Here is an 11,018-nt window from a genome sequence, read left to right on the forward strand (position 1 = left end):
TTATCACACCCACTTTGGCATGAAAGGTAACTTTTAGATCCCCAATTTTCTTTAATAGATCTTTTGGCTTTCCCATTCTGTTATCTTCTTCTATCTCTTTACATTGCTCATTGTATAATGTCTCCTTGTCTCTTCTTGCTATCCTTTGGAATTCTGCATTCAGTTGGACACATTTTTTCCAATCTCCACTACCTTTTGCTTTCCTTCTTTCCTGGGCTATTTTTAAAGACTCATCAGATAGCCAGTTTGCCTTCTTAGATTTCTATCTTTTGGGGATATTTTTTCTTGCGGTTTAATGGATAGTATTGCAAACTTTGATCCAAAGTTCTTCAGGCATTCTATCGTCCATGTCTAGTCCCTCAAATCTATTCTTTATTTACACTGCATATTCACAAAGAATGTTATTTATGTCATATCTGATTGGTCTGATGGTTTTCCCTCTTTTCTTCAGTTTAATTCTGAACTTTGCAATGAGAAGCTCATGGTCCGAGACACAGTTAGCTCCAGGTCTTGTTTTTGCTGACTGTATGGGACTCCTCCATCTTTGGTTGCAAAGTATATAGTCAATCTGATTTATATATTGTCCATCTGGTGATGTCCATGTGTAGAGTCGTCTCGGAAGCTGTTGCAAGAAGGTGTTTGCTATGACCAGAGAATTATATTGACAGAATTCTACTAATCCCTGACCTGCTTCATTTTGAACTCAAAGGCCAAAGATGCTAGTTATTCCAGGTGTCTTTTGGTTCTCTACTTTAGCATTCCAGTCTCCTATGAGGATAGTAACATCTTTGCTTGGTGTTATATCTATCATGTGTGGAATATCTTCATAGAACTGGACAATTTCAGCCTCTTCAGCATCCATGGTTGAAACATAAACTTGGATCACTGTGATGTTAAATGGCTTGCCTTGAATACGAATTGAAATCATTGTCATTTATTGGGTTGTAGCCGAGCACTGCTTTGCTCACCCGATTATTTACTATGATGGCTACTCCATTTCTTCTGCGAGATTCTTGACCACAGTATAAGATGTGATGGTTGTCTGATATGAAATGTCCCATTCCAGTCCATTTGAGTTCACTAATTCCCAGGATATTGATGTTTAACCTTGTCATCTCATGTATTATAGAATAGGATATTATGCATCAAGGCTTATTAGCTTTTTAATATTTTAATTCTCCACTTTTTAACAGTAGTATGCGGTCTTCCGTTCACCTGGTATTTGTTTTCAATATTTTTATTGGTGTCACAGAAAAGCATGAGCAGGCATATTACCGGGTGATAGATGTAGTGTATGGTTGCCTGCGCAGAGGCATACTTGTCGGACTATACAAGCATTTAACGAAATTCAATACAGTGTGCGGTACGGTAATCGCACATGGTAACAATATATGAGACATGCGTCACGGTGCGATGAAGAATCCTATTAACAGTATGACCACTGTCAATTAATCGCAAAATGAGTGCGCCGCGAAATGAGTGCATAGTCGTCAGAGCTGATAGAATATACGTATGCCTCAATGAGCATGGTTATTGCAATGTTTAGATGGAAACATATTGGTTTACGTCTTATAATGCAATCGCCTGGTTATTGTAACGAACAACCATGTATCGCATATGCAATCTGAAGCTGATGCGCAGGGCAAATATATAACAATTAAGCCGTGACGTATAAAGCTCATTGACTAAGCGATAAACAGCAAACTTTAGCCCCTGTAGGAGCATTTTCCCTTTTTTAAGTAAAGCAAATTGTGCAACTTCCGTTGGCAACTAGGCAACTTAAACAGTGTCTACATGACAGAGTAAGATGATTTTCGCAGCAATCATGGATTAAAAAATGGGTATAAACATAACTTAATATATATATGTGTCTCAATAAGCATGGTCATTTCTATGCCTAGGTATAAGCATGTTAAAAGTCGTCAACCATTGTAACAGCCTGGCTATGTAATTAGGCAGTAGTAGAGACATTAAGTTTGTGTGCTAGTCTAGAGATCAATTGTCCTCATGTTGAATCAAAAGTCCTTCGCTGGGGAGAGTTATGATGTGCCCGGCACGTGGGATCATGCGGTGTGAAATCTTGGTCTCCCTCGGGTTTTGTTCCAGGTCATATGTGCGTTGGGCAGGTTGCACACATCCAAGTCCCCCCGGTTCCCCCAGTTTGGCGGGGCCCCCCCTTTCCACCCCCAAGGCAGATCCCCGTGTCCACTCGAGGTCCCGCTGCGTTGTGGGCACTCGGAGGTGTTGTCATTTCCAGCGTCTCTCCCTCCGGTAAGTCCGCATGGCGCCCCCTCCTGCACCTCCCCATTCCCAGCAGGGCCCATATGAAGCTCCAGCCCAGTTGTGCCTCATCCGCCTCCGGTCTCATACTTGCCGCTGGCACGTCCTCCCGGCCACCAGTCCGCCGGGTGTCCGCGCATCTCAGCGTCACAGGGCTCGCAGAGTTGGGGGCACAGTCTCCGGGACCACACCTGTAACCGGAGAGCTGGGCCGGCTCCGTGTCGACCAGTCAGCCGCCCGGGGGTTCCCAGCTGCGAGGCCCGCTGCCCCAGGTACCAAGGCGTCTCATTAGAGATATCTTTGCCAGAAGTTTAAGGAAGCAGGGTGAAAGGTCAGTGTAGGACCCGCCTAGGGGGGTCTGCCTTGACGTTGGCAGGCGGGCATTCCTTCCAATGACCATTGGAGTAACTAAATGACCTCCATTTGTTTAAATACACATAGGGATTCAGAAGAGAGCGCCGGTAACTTTTTCTTTGCCATTTCGGGAGAGTTGCGGACTGTGTTCGATGTTATTTATTGTAACCTCCGTATAACAGAGGGCTTCTTTGGTGGGGTGAGGGGCCAGCCCTGGGTGGTGCCGATGTACAGGCGCAACCGGTGCAACATATCTGTGTAAGTATGTCCTGACGACTTCCCTTTGTCCAGTGTGAGGGGCCCCACTGCTTTCTTGTGTGTGTATGGCTGTCCAAATATTTTAATGATTACGGCATAAGGGGTGTGCCCTAAGGCCCAGGGGGTGGCGTCCTGGGTACCTGAAGCAGTGCCTGCGGTTTGTGCTGCAGTGTTGTTATCTAAACGTGGGTGATTTTGAGAGGGTCTGCACTTATGCGAGTGTGAAGCACATCAGCCAGACTTGTACGTGTCCCCTGTTTATATATTAAGTATACTGGCATTTACCCATTGGATGTGAGTCGCCTACGAGTTAACATAGTGACGCCTCAGTGGCTGAGGAGTGCCGATGTGCTATGTTGTGCCATCGGTGTAGTAACCTGCCCTAAGCATGGCATTCATTTGGGGGGAGGCAGCTGTCAATAGTGTGGCTAATTAAATTTACACTTAAAAACTTGAAGGACGAGAGAGAAAATATACATAATATAAATAAAAGGTTGGGTTGAAAGGGAGGAGGATATGGTGATATTCCTGTTTGTGGGGGGTGGGGTGCGTCTAGCCCAGTGTACCTTCGGTCTGCAGAGTACCATATGGGGAGGTCTAGTGGCAAAACTGGGTGTAGTAAATCATGCAGCCCTTAACTTCACAGGCAACCTAACATCACAATAAACTTAAACGTGGGTGACTGCCAGAGAAGCGACTCTGAGTAAAGTATATAATATTGGTTAGCCAGAGAGTTCATCAGGTTGGTGCTGGAGTGATGTCTTTGGACTGTGGAGGGGCCTCTTTCTTGCATTTTGCCTAGGGGGGGGGGGGGGGGGGGGCTGTTGGCCCTCTTGGTGCTGGTATCGCATTGTTGGACTATAGTCGCCATAGCTTGTAGTGTTAGGCCCAGTGCAAAGTCCTCCATTTCTGCTTGGTGATGTAGAACATGGTCTTGGTCTCCCTGCCACACCATCAGCTTAAAGGGGTGGCCCCATATGTACCTAAGTCCTTTCTGGGTCAAGGGGTTTGAGATCTCTTCTTTTCTTCAGGGTGGAGGGCGCCAGGTCCTGGAAGAAGGCGAGTAGGTGTCCCTGGAACTTTGGCTGTGTGTTCCTTGTGACAGCAATTAACTTATGTTTGGTGGCAAAGTGGAGGAGTCTTACTATTATGTCCCATGGGACGGTGGTGTTGAATGCTGGAGAGCGGAGTCTATGAGCCTTCTCTATCTCCCGGTCCTGATCCGGACTCTGGCAGTAGGGAGTGAAACAGCTCCTGAAGTGTGGGCAAGATGGCGTCCGCCACTACTGTTTCCGGTAGGCCTCGGATCTGAATATTATTCCTGCAGGAGCGGTTGTTGAGATCTTCGAGGTTGTCTTCCAGGAATTGTATTTTTCTGCCAGGGCGGTGAGCGCTGTCAAGGTCTCGAGGTCTTTTTTAAAATGCAAGATTTGCCTCTCCAGTTCCGTTGTGGTTATTTCCTCCTTAGCGTCTTGCAGCACCCATCGGAGGTCTAGTTTAGGCAGCAGGGCTTGCTGTCCTTCTGATGTCTCGCTGCCATCAAAATCTGAGCCCAAATCCAGCTGGCCCTGACTTAAAGATGGACGTCCCTGGTCTCTTGGGGCCCAGAACATTGTGGAAACTGAAGGTGGTAGGCTCTTCTTTTTTTTGGTACCCTCTTTGATTTTGCAGGGTGGGTATTGCTGTGGGTATCTGTAGGTATCGTTGCGGGAGGAAAATGCCTTGTGAAACGTGCTGATGGAAGTGGATTATAACCCCAAGGAGGGAGAGTTCAGGATTCACACATCTGTCTGCATTGGCATTTTTAAAATTATGTTTTAGTATATCTCATGCATTTTTGCTTTTTTGAGTTTATTTCAAAATACACTGTTTGTGATTACTATTTCCCAAGTGCTCCACTACTTGAATGTTGGTCAAAAGATCAATATTGTTTGTTATAATCAGATGCACACAGCACCCTGTTTTCCTATACACATACAACACTCACAGAAACAGAGCGCAGGGGTCTAAGACAGGTTCCCATTCGGCATCTTGCCTAGGGCCCTGGGTAACCTTAATCCTGCTATGGATTCTTAATTTCAAATGCATTTAGAAAACATGTTTGTTATAGTCAGATCCAGACAAGCATCCTTACTAGTAGATACTTATATCAGTTGTGACATGAAGGTTTCAGCTTGACAAAGACTTTGCAGAAGGTCGAAATGTTGCTCTGTCACTATTTTTGATCCAATAAAACTGCTTGCTGTTTGCATACTTCGTGCACCAGAAGATTCTTCTTTGTACTGTTTTATGCTTTTGGATTTGCTCTATTAGTCCCTCTATTCCAATTTATGTCCAGGTAATTAAAATCTCCAATGACTAACGTGTTAACCAGATGTGCAGCTTTGAAAAATGTGCTATAACAGCTGTTCTTCATCATCAATATTAACATCTATATACATGTCCTAACCAATACTAATATCTATAACATATCCCAACCAATAATTGATTTCCCTTCTTTTGCCACAAGCAGATACCTACGCATAAAGCTTCCTCATTTTCCTCATCACATTCCACTTGCTTAAGATTTTGATTTAACTCATGGTTGACATACAAACATACTCCACCACTCTTTTTCTAGTCTTCTTGAATAACTTGTTAACAATTAACAGCCCAGTCATGTGTCTCATCCCACCATGCTTCTGTTATTACTATTATGTCATATTGCTTAGTGTATGCTATTGCCTCTAGTTCCCCCATTTTGTTATTTAGGCTCCTTGCACTTGTAAGCATATATTTATTATAATCATGAGTTACGTGTACTTTATGTGATTTTTTTATTACTATTACATACTTTCTCTGTTCTGATTGTACCCCGTTACGTATCACTTGTGCTGTTCAGGAATTTCCTGGAAGTCATTTATTTGACCCACCGAACGCATGGTCCAATGCCCAAAATAGTTCCAGAGAATCAGGGCTTGCGGTTTGTCTAGTTCGGTAGTTTAAAAACAAATAAGTTACCGAACATAGTCACCCTGGAGCTTGTGCCCCTCATCCTGACGAACGATTCCACTGAACAGTGCCTTTCGAACTTGTATAGAACTGAACGCAGGCGATGATGGAAGTCCAGCGGTGTTCGGGAGTTTCTGTGTCCAATTTTAGTTCCATTAGATTCATGCCCAAACACCGCTGCCTGTATTCAAGCGAATAAGATGGCCGCCACCTTGTGGTTATCCATAGGAATTGCGGTCACCCAGACAAACGATTAGGACACTGCAGTGAGAACCGTACCAAGTTGTTAATAGGTGTTAACAAGCTCCCGGGTGGTCCCTGCTTCGTGCGGTTGTTCGAACGGGACAATGTTAAAATAGGAGGGGAATGCAATCTACCGAACAGAATAGCAAATAGCAAAATAGCACAAATAGCACAAACAAGGTATTTTACTTTTACATGTCCCAGCATGATAAAAGTAAAATAGAATTAAAGTGGAGGACGATGTGGGCAGTAGCGAGCAAAAACATAAAAATACAAGTCGATGCTGGCTAGCATGTAGTAGGCATTCAGGTAGGCAAATAAATGAGTCAGATTTCTGGCTAGCAGGGAGCCTGGGTTATTATGTCTCGAGTTAGCCGATGCCCCGGGTTGGTAGCAGGAGAAAGCAGCTAAGCGGTATTATTTGACAAGTTCTGATTAAGACAAACCCACAGCCCTAGGCAGTCCTGCATCTTGAGACCACGTACTTGGGAGCTCGAAGGGGGGTCCACACATTCCACTTTTGTTTTAAATATGTTTATTGATGTCGCAAATAAAAAGGCGTGAGCAGACATTTTATGAATCTGAAAATAACAAATGGTTGCCTGCGCAGAGGCATATAAATCGGAGTAATCAAGCAAAAGAATAATTTGGATGTACATTGACTTTGCATCATATGGTATATCAAAGGCATTAGACATGTATATTAATGCATTTTACTGGCTTATTAGTCATTTGGGCAATACCCATGTCTAACTACGTGTGTGATGGCGCTTTCAGCGTGTGTAGCCACATATGTAATTTAATAAACATGCAAATAAGTAAATCAAGAGTATAGAAACTTCCCAAGTTCTTTTTTTTTTTTGTTTCAGATAACACCTACTTTATGTCAGTACTGCGCCTGATAATATTGCGCCTGGCTCAAAAGCTCTTTTTATATCTAGTAGCATGGTTGCATGAGCGCGGTGTAAACACTTGTCCTAGGCCAGTTGTCACCCGTGCATAAGCACGTCTATCATGTCAGTTAATGTACGGCGACCTGACTTAATATATCTAAGTATATGTGTCGTAGAAGCATCACAAGGCTGTGGTAGGTCACGGCCAGCGAACTATGGCGTAGGCCTGGGACAACAATCTACGCAGGAGAGATGAACATCAAATGTAGGAACATAATAAAAGCTGAGCTGATAATAATATGCAAAGTAAGTGAAGGAATATATAAACAGGTGATTGCTGTTTCAAACGGGAGAACTGTAAATCCCTTTATGGTAAAAGCGGTGCCTCCATCTGGTATCATGAGGCTATAATAAAGCTTAGCTATTAGCAGTGTGGCCTTAAGTTAAACGTACACATATTAAAGATCATGTCCCGTGTATATGAGCTCATGTACGAAGGAACATTAACATGGTAGGCCCTTGCGGAGCAGGGTCTAAATTTTAAGCAGTTGAACCACTGAGCTTATCCAGCAGACTGTGAAAGGTTCCCTTTTACAGGGAGAGTCCTGCTTCTTCACTAGATTCGGGTTTGTCGTGAGCGATCACAAGAGACGTGGGTGAGTATTTGTATAACTGCTGCTCGTTCATGTACTCCATATAACCATAGATACTCTGCTTCTCAGAAGGTATATGCTGCTCTGCTGCTATGGCTACTGAGGTACAGCATATCCAAAGCAATACCATGACATACGGGGTTAAAGTGGCGGGATGAAGCCAGGTTAAAGCCATGTCTCTGCTATTGTGCAGCCCTCAGGTCGCCGAACCTTCGCCGTCCTCCCCGCGCTGGCCCCAGTTCACCGGCCGGGTCCTCCGCGGCACCGTGGGCACTCAGGGGCAGTGATTGGACCCCACCACAAAGTCCGCAGCTCTCCTGCCCCCTGCACCTCCCCAGCGTCGTGTTGTTCCCCCTGACACGAGTATCCCCAAGTCTCTCCCAGTGCTGGCCGCACGCTTAAGGCTGGTACTCCGCCCCCCCGGCCACCGGTCCGCCGGGTGGGTAGCGCACTCCCGCCTCACAGGGCTCGCGGCAGTGGGGACATGTTTCTCCGGGGACCCCCCATACCCAGAGACTGGGGTACTCACTGCTCCAGCCAGCCTGTGGACCGCGCGGATCGTCCATCTAGTGTCCGGCATCCTCCGGGCCTGCACGAGCCTTCCATGTCAGTCCCCTGTGCTTAATTCTGCTGTGTCCCTCAGGATGTGATGTGGTATGCTGAAATGGCTCTATGCAGGTGCAGGTGATGTTCCTCGTGTTGGCTGTAGGGCCATCTCGCCCATGCTGTCTGCGGGCTGTATTGCCAGTGGTAAGCTGTCCCTGCTAGTTCAGGGTCTGCGTGTCTCCCCAGGATATCTCCGGTTTCTCCTCCAGATTCCACTCCTGCTGGCTTGCTGTTCTTCATACAGCTTATTGCCAGTATAGGCGGTCATCATGCGCCCCATGTGGGTACTCCCCCTGAGGCGCCGGTCACCGCCATGTGGCCGGGATAACCCCCACCGGGGGGGGGCAGGGCCGTGCCCCGGGCCAGAGGTAAGCCCACATTAGGCAGTTCTGTCCCCCGTGCTGATGTCTCGGGGCTGTGGCATTGTGCCGCATGTGCTGACTGCGGGCGGGTCGGGTGTTCAGCCGCGTGTAGGCCTGGCATGGCCTCTCTAGCTCACCCTGCTTACGGTATGTCGTCCCGTCGGCCTCCAACGATAGCCGGGGTAGTTCCTCTTCCTCTGCTGACAGGTTACCCGGCGTTAGGGTGCCTCGGAACTGTATTTTGAGCATTTTTGCTCTGAGCAACGCCGGAGCTCATGTAGATGGCGTCTGGTCGGCCCGGCGGCCCGGCCCCGCCCCCCCCACATTCCACTTTTGTAAGTAAAGAAAACAAAATATATGCCTGGGGTAACAATCAACATTAGACTATAGTAGATTAATTGGCATATATAGGTGCGTTAGAATGAATACAAAATATATGACTAGACGAACAATTTAGGCTTAGCAAAATGCAATTATCTGACGTATCATAGGTGCTTCATTGCAGGCTGGGTGTACAAGATTATAGTACCACTCGTTCCACCCAATGTCAGGTTGCAGCACAACAAAATTATTGGCGCTACAAGGCGTAAAATAAATTAAGAACAGATTTAACAGGATTGTTGGTTGGCGTGTGGTTGGGCTTTGGGCAGACAGCTAAGAGAGAAAACATAATATATACTTGGAGTAAGAATCAAGGCTAGGTGATGGTATATTAGCCAGCACCATGTATGTGCATTCTATCAAGTTATACAAGCATAATACCACTTAAGTTGCACGTTATCGTATAGTAACATAACAGAAAAGCGGTGTCACAGCATGATAAAAGTAAAATAAAATTAAAGTGGAGGACATTGTGGGCAGTAGCGAGCAAAAACATAAAAATACAAGTGGATGCTGGCTAGCATGTAGTAGGCATTCAGGTAGGCAAATAAATGAGTCAGAATTTTGACTAGCAGGGAGCCTGGGTTGTTATGTTTCGAGTTAGCCGATGCCCCGAGTTGGTAGCAGGAGAAAGCAACTGAGCGGTATTATCTGACATGGTCTGAGTAAGACAAACCCTCAGCCCTAGGCAGTCCTGCATCCTGAGACCACGTACTTGAGTGCTCGAAGGGGAGTCCAGGTTCTTCCTTTTAGGGGGCGCCAGAGGCTCCTGATGGCCGTTGGTCGATGCATTGGGAGATATACCTTGTTGGTCTTCAGCCCAGGTAGGCCATGGGTTGGAGACTGAAGTGCTGATGTAGAGGAAATGCCCGGGGTGGGCCGCTCACCTCCCATCTCTCCACCCGGAGCCGGTGTCGCCTCAAGACGAGCAGATAGTTTGGCCCAGAAGTTTTTGAAGGAGCGTGGGCATTGCTGGAATCAGGCAAGTGGCTGAATGGGGTTTTAACCCCTTCAACGACATGGGATGAGGGGCGGGAGGGAGGCACTCCAGGATTCTCTAGTGCCAGGAAAACAGGTTTTTCCTGGCACTAGAGAATCCCTTTAAATAATAACAATTCACACTCTACTGTTACAGGAGAACACTGAAGAATCCACGCACAGAGAGTCTGGACACAGGTCTTTTCAGTAAGTAAAGGTCTTTATTTTCACCGATCGGGTCTCAGCTGAACTCCTGTTCAAAAGGTCTGAGCACTGAGCACATGGAGTAGAGGCTTTTTATAAGCTATGCATCCCCCATCTGTACCCTTACACCAATCAACAAACAGGATACACAGGATTACCTTATGTGGACAGGCAACATGGCCCTTTAGGAGAATGGAATGTGGTTTCAGTTCTTGCACATGCTCAGTACATTGATGACAGTATCTTAGCTACATGTAACTAACTGATACAACAGATAATTGTACTTGTATATGCCACATGGAGATTTTAGGCCTACTAAATTTTGGGCCTTGCGGAAATCCCATCACACCACAACACCCGCCATCTTCCAAATTGTGCTCAGCTGCATTCTGAGTACACCACTACCCCACATGTAAACCTATGCAGTTATAGGGCCACCTCAACTATCTGCCCATTTCAGTTTTCAAATTAAAAATGTTGACAGATTGATTTGCATGAACCAGGCTTCATTTTGTGGTACTTTAGTACTTAAATAAACAAAGAATGCACACCAAAAAACCATAAAAAGTCTCTATCTATATTTATTACATCACTAGTAAGTATGCAATACTAATACATCAGTCAGTGACACAATAGGCTACAAATAATAAACAATAATAAATATTTACCGCAATTCACAAGCCTAATCGGGCAGAAACACGAGTCAAACAAACAAACCCCCCCAACGTTTCGGCTCCTCCTGGTAGCCTTTATCAAGGGTGTTTTAGGCTTGTGAATTGCAGTAAATATTTATTATTGTTTATTATTTGTAGCCT

The 11,018-nt window shown here is 45.7% G+C and overlaps 1 pseudogene; it reads right to left on the reverse strand.

Annotated features, from left to right (window-relative positions):
• Window positions 1-376: 376 nt before the first annotated feature.
• Window positions 377-1,115, reverse strand: LOC134609427 (craniofacial development protein 2-like; annotated as a pseudogene).
• Between the last annotated feature and the right edge of the window lie 9,903 nt (window positions 1,116-11,018).

Source organism: Pelobates fuscus, chromosome 4, assembly GCF_036172605.1.
Source record: "Pelobates fuscus isolate aPelFus1 chromosome 4, aPelFus1.pri, whole genome shotgun sequence".
NCBI lineage: Eukaryota > Metazoa > Chordata > Amphibia > Anura > Pelobatidae > Pelobates > Pelobates fuscus.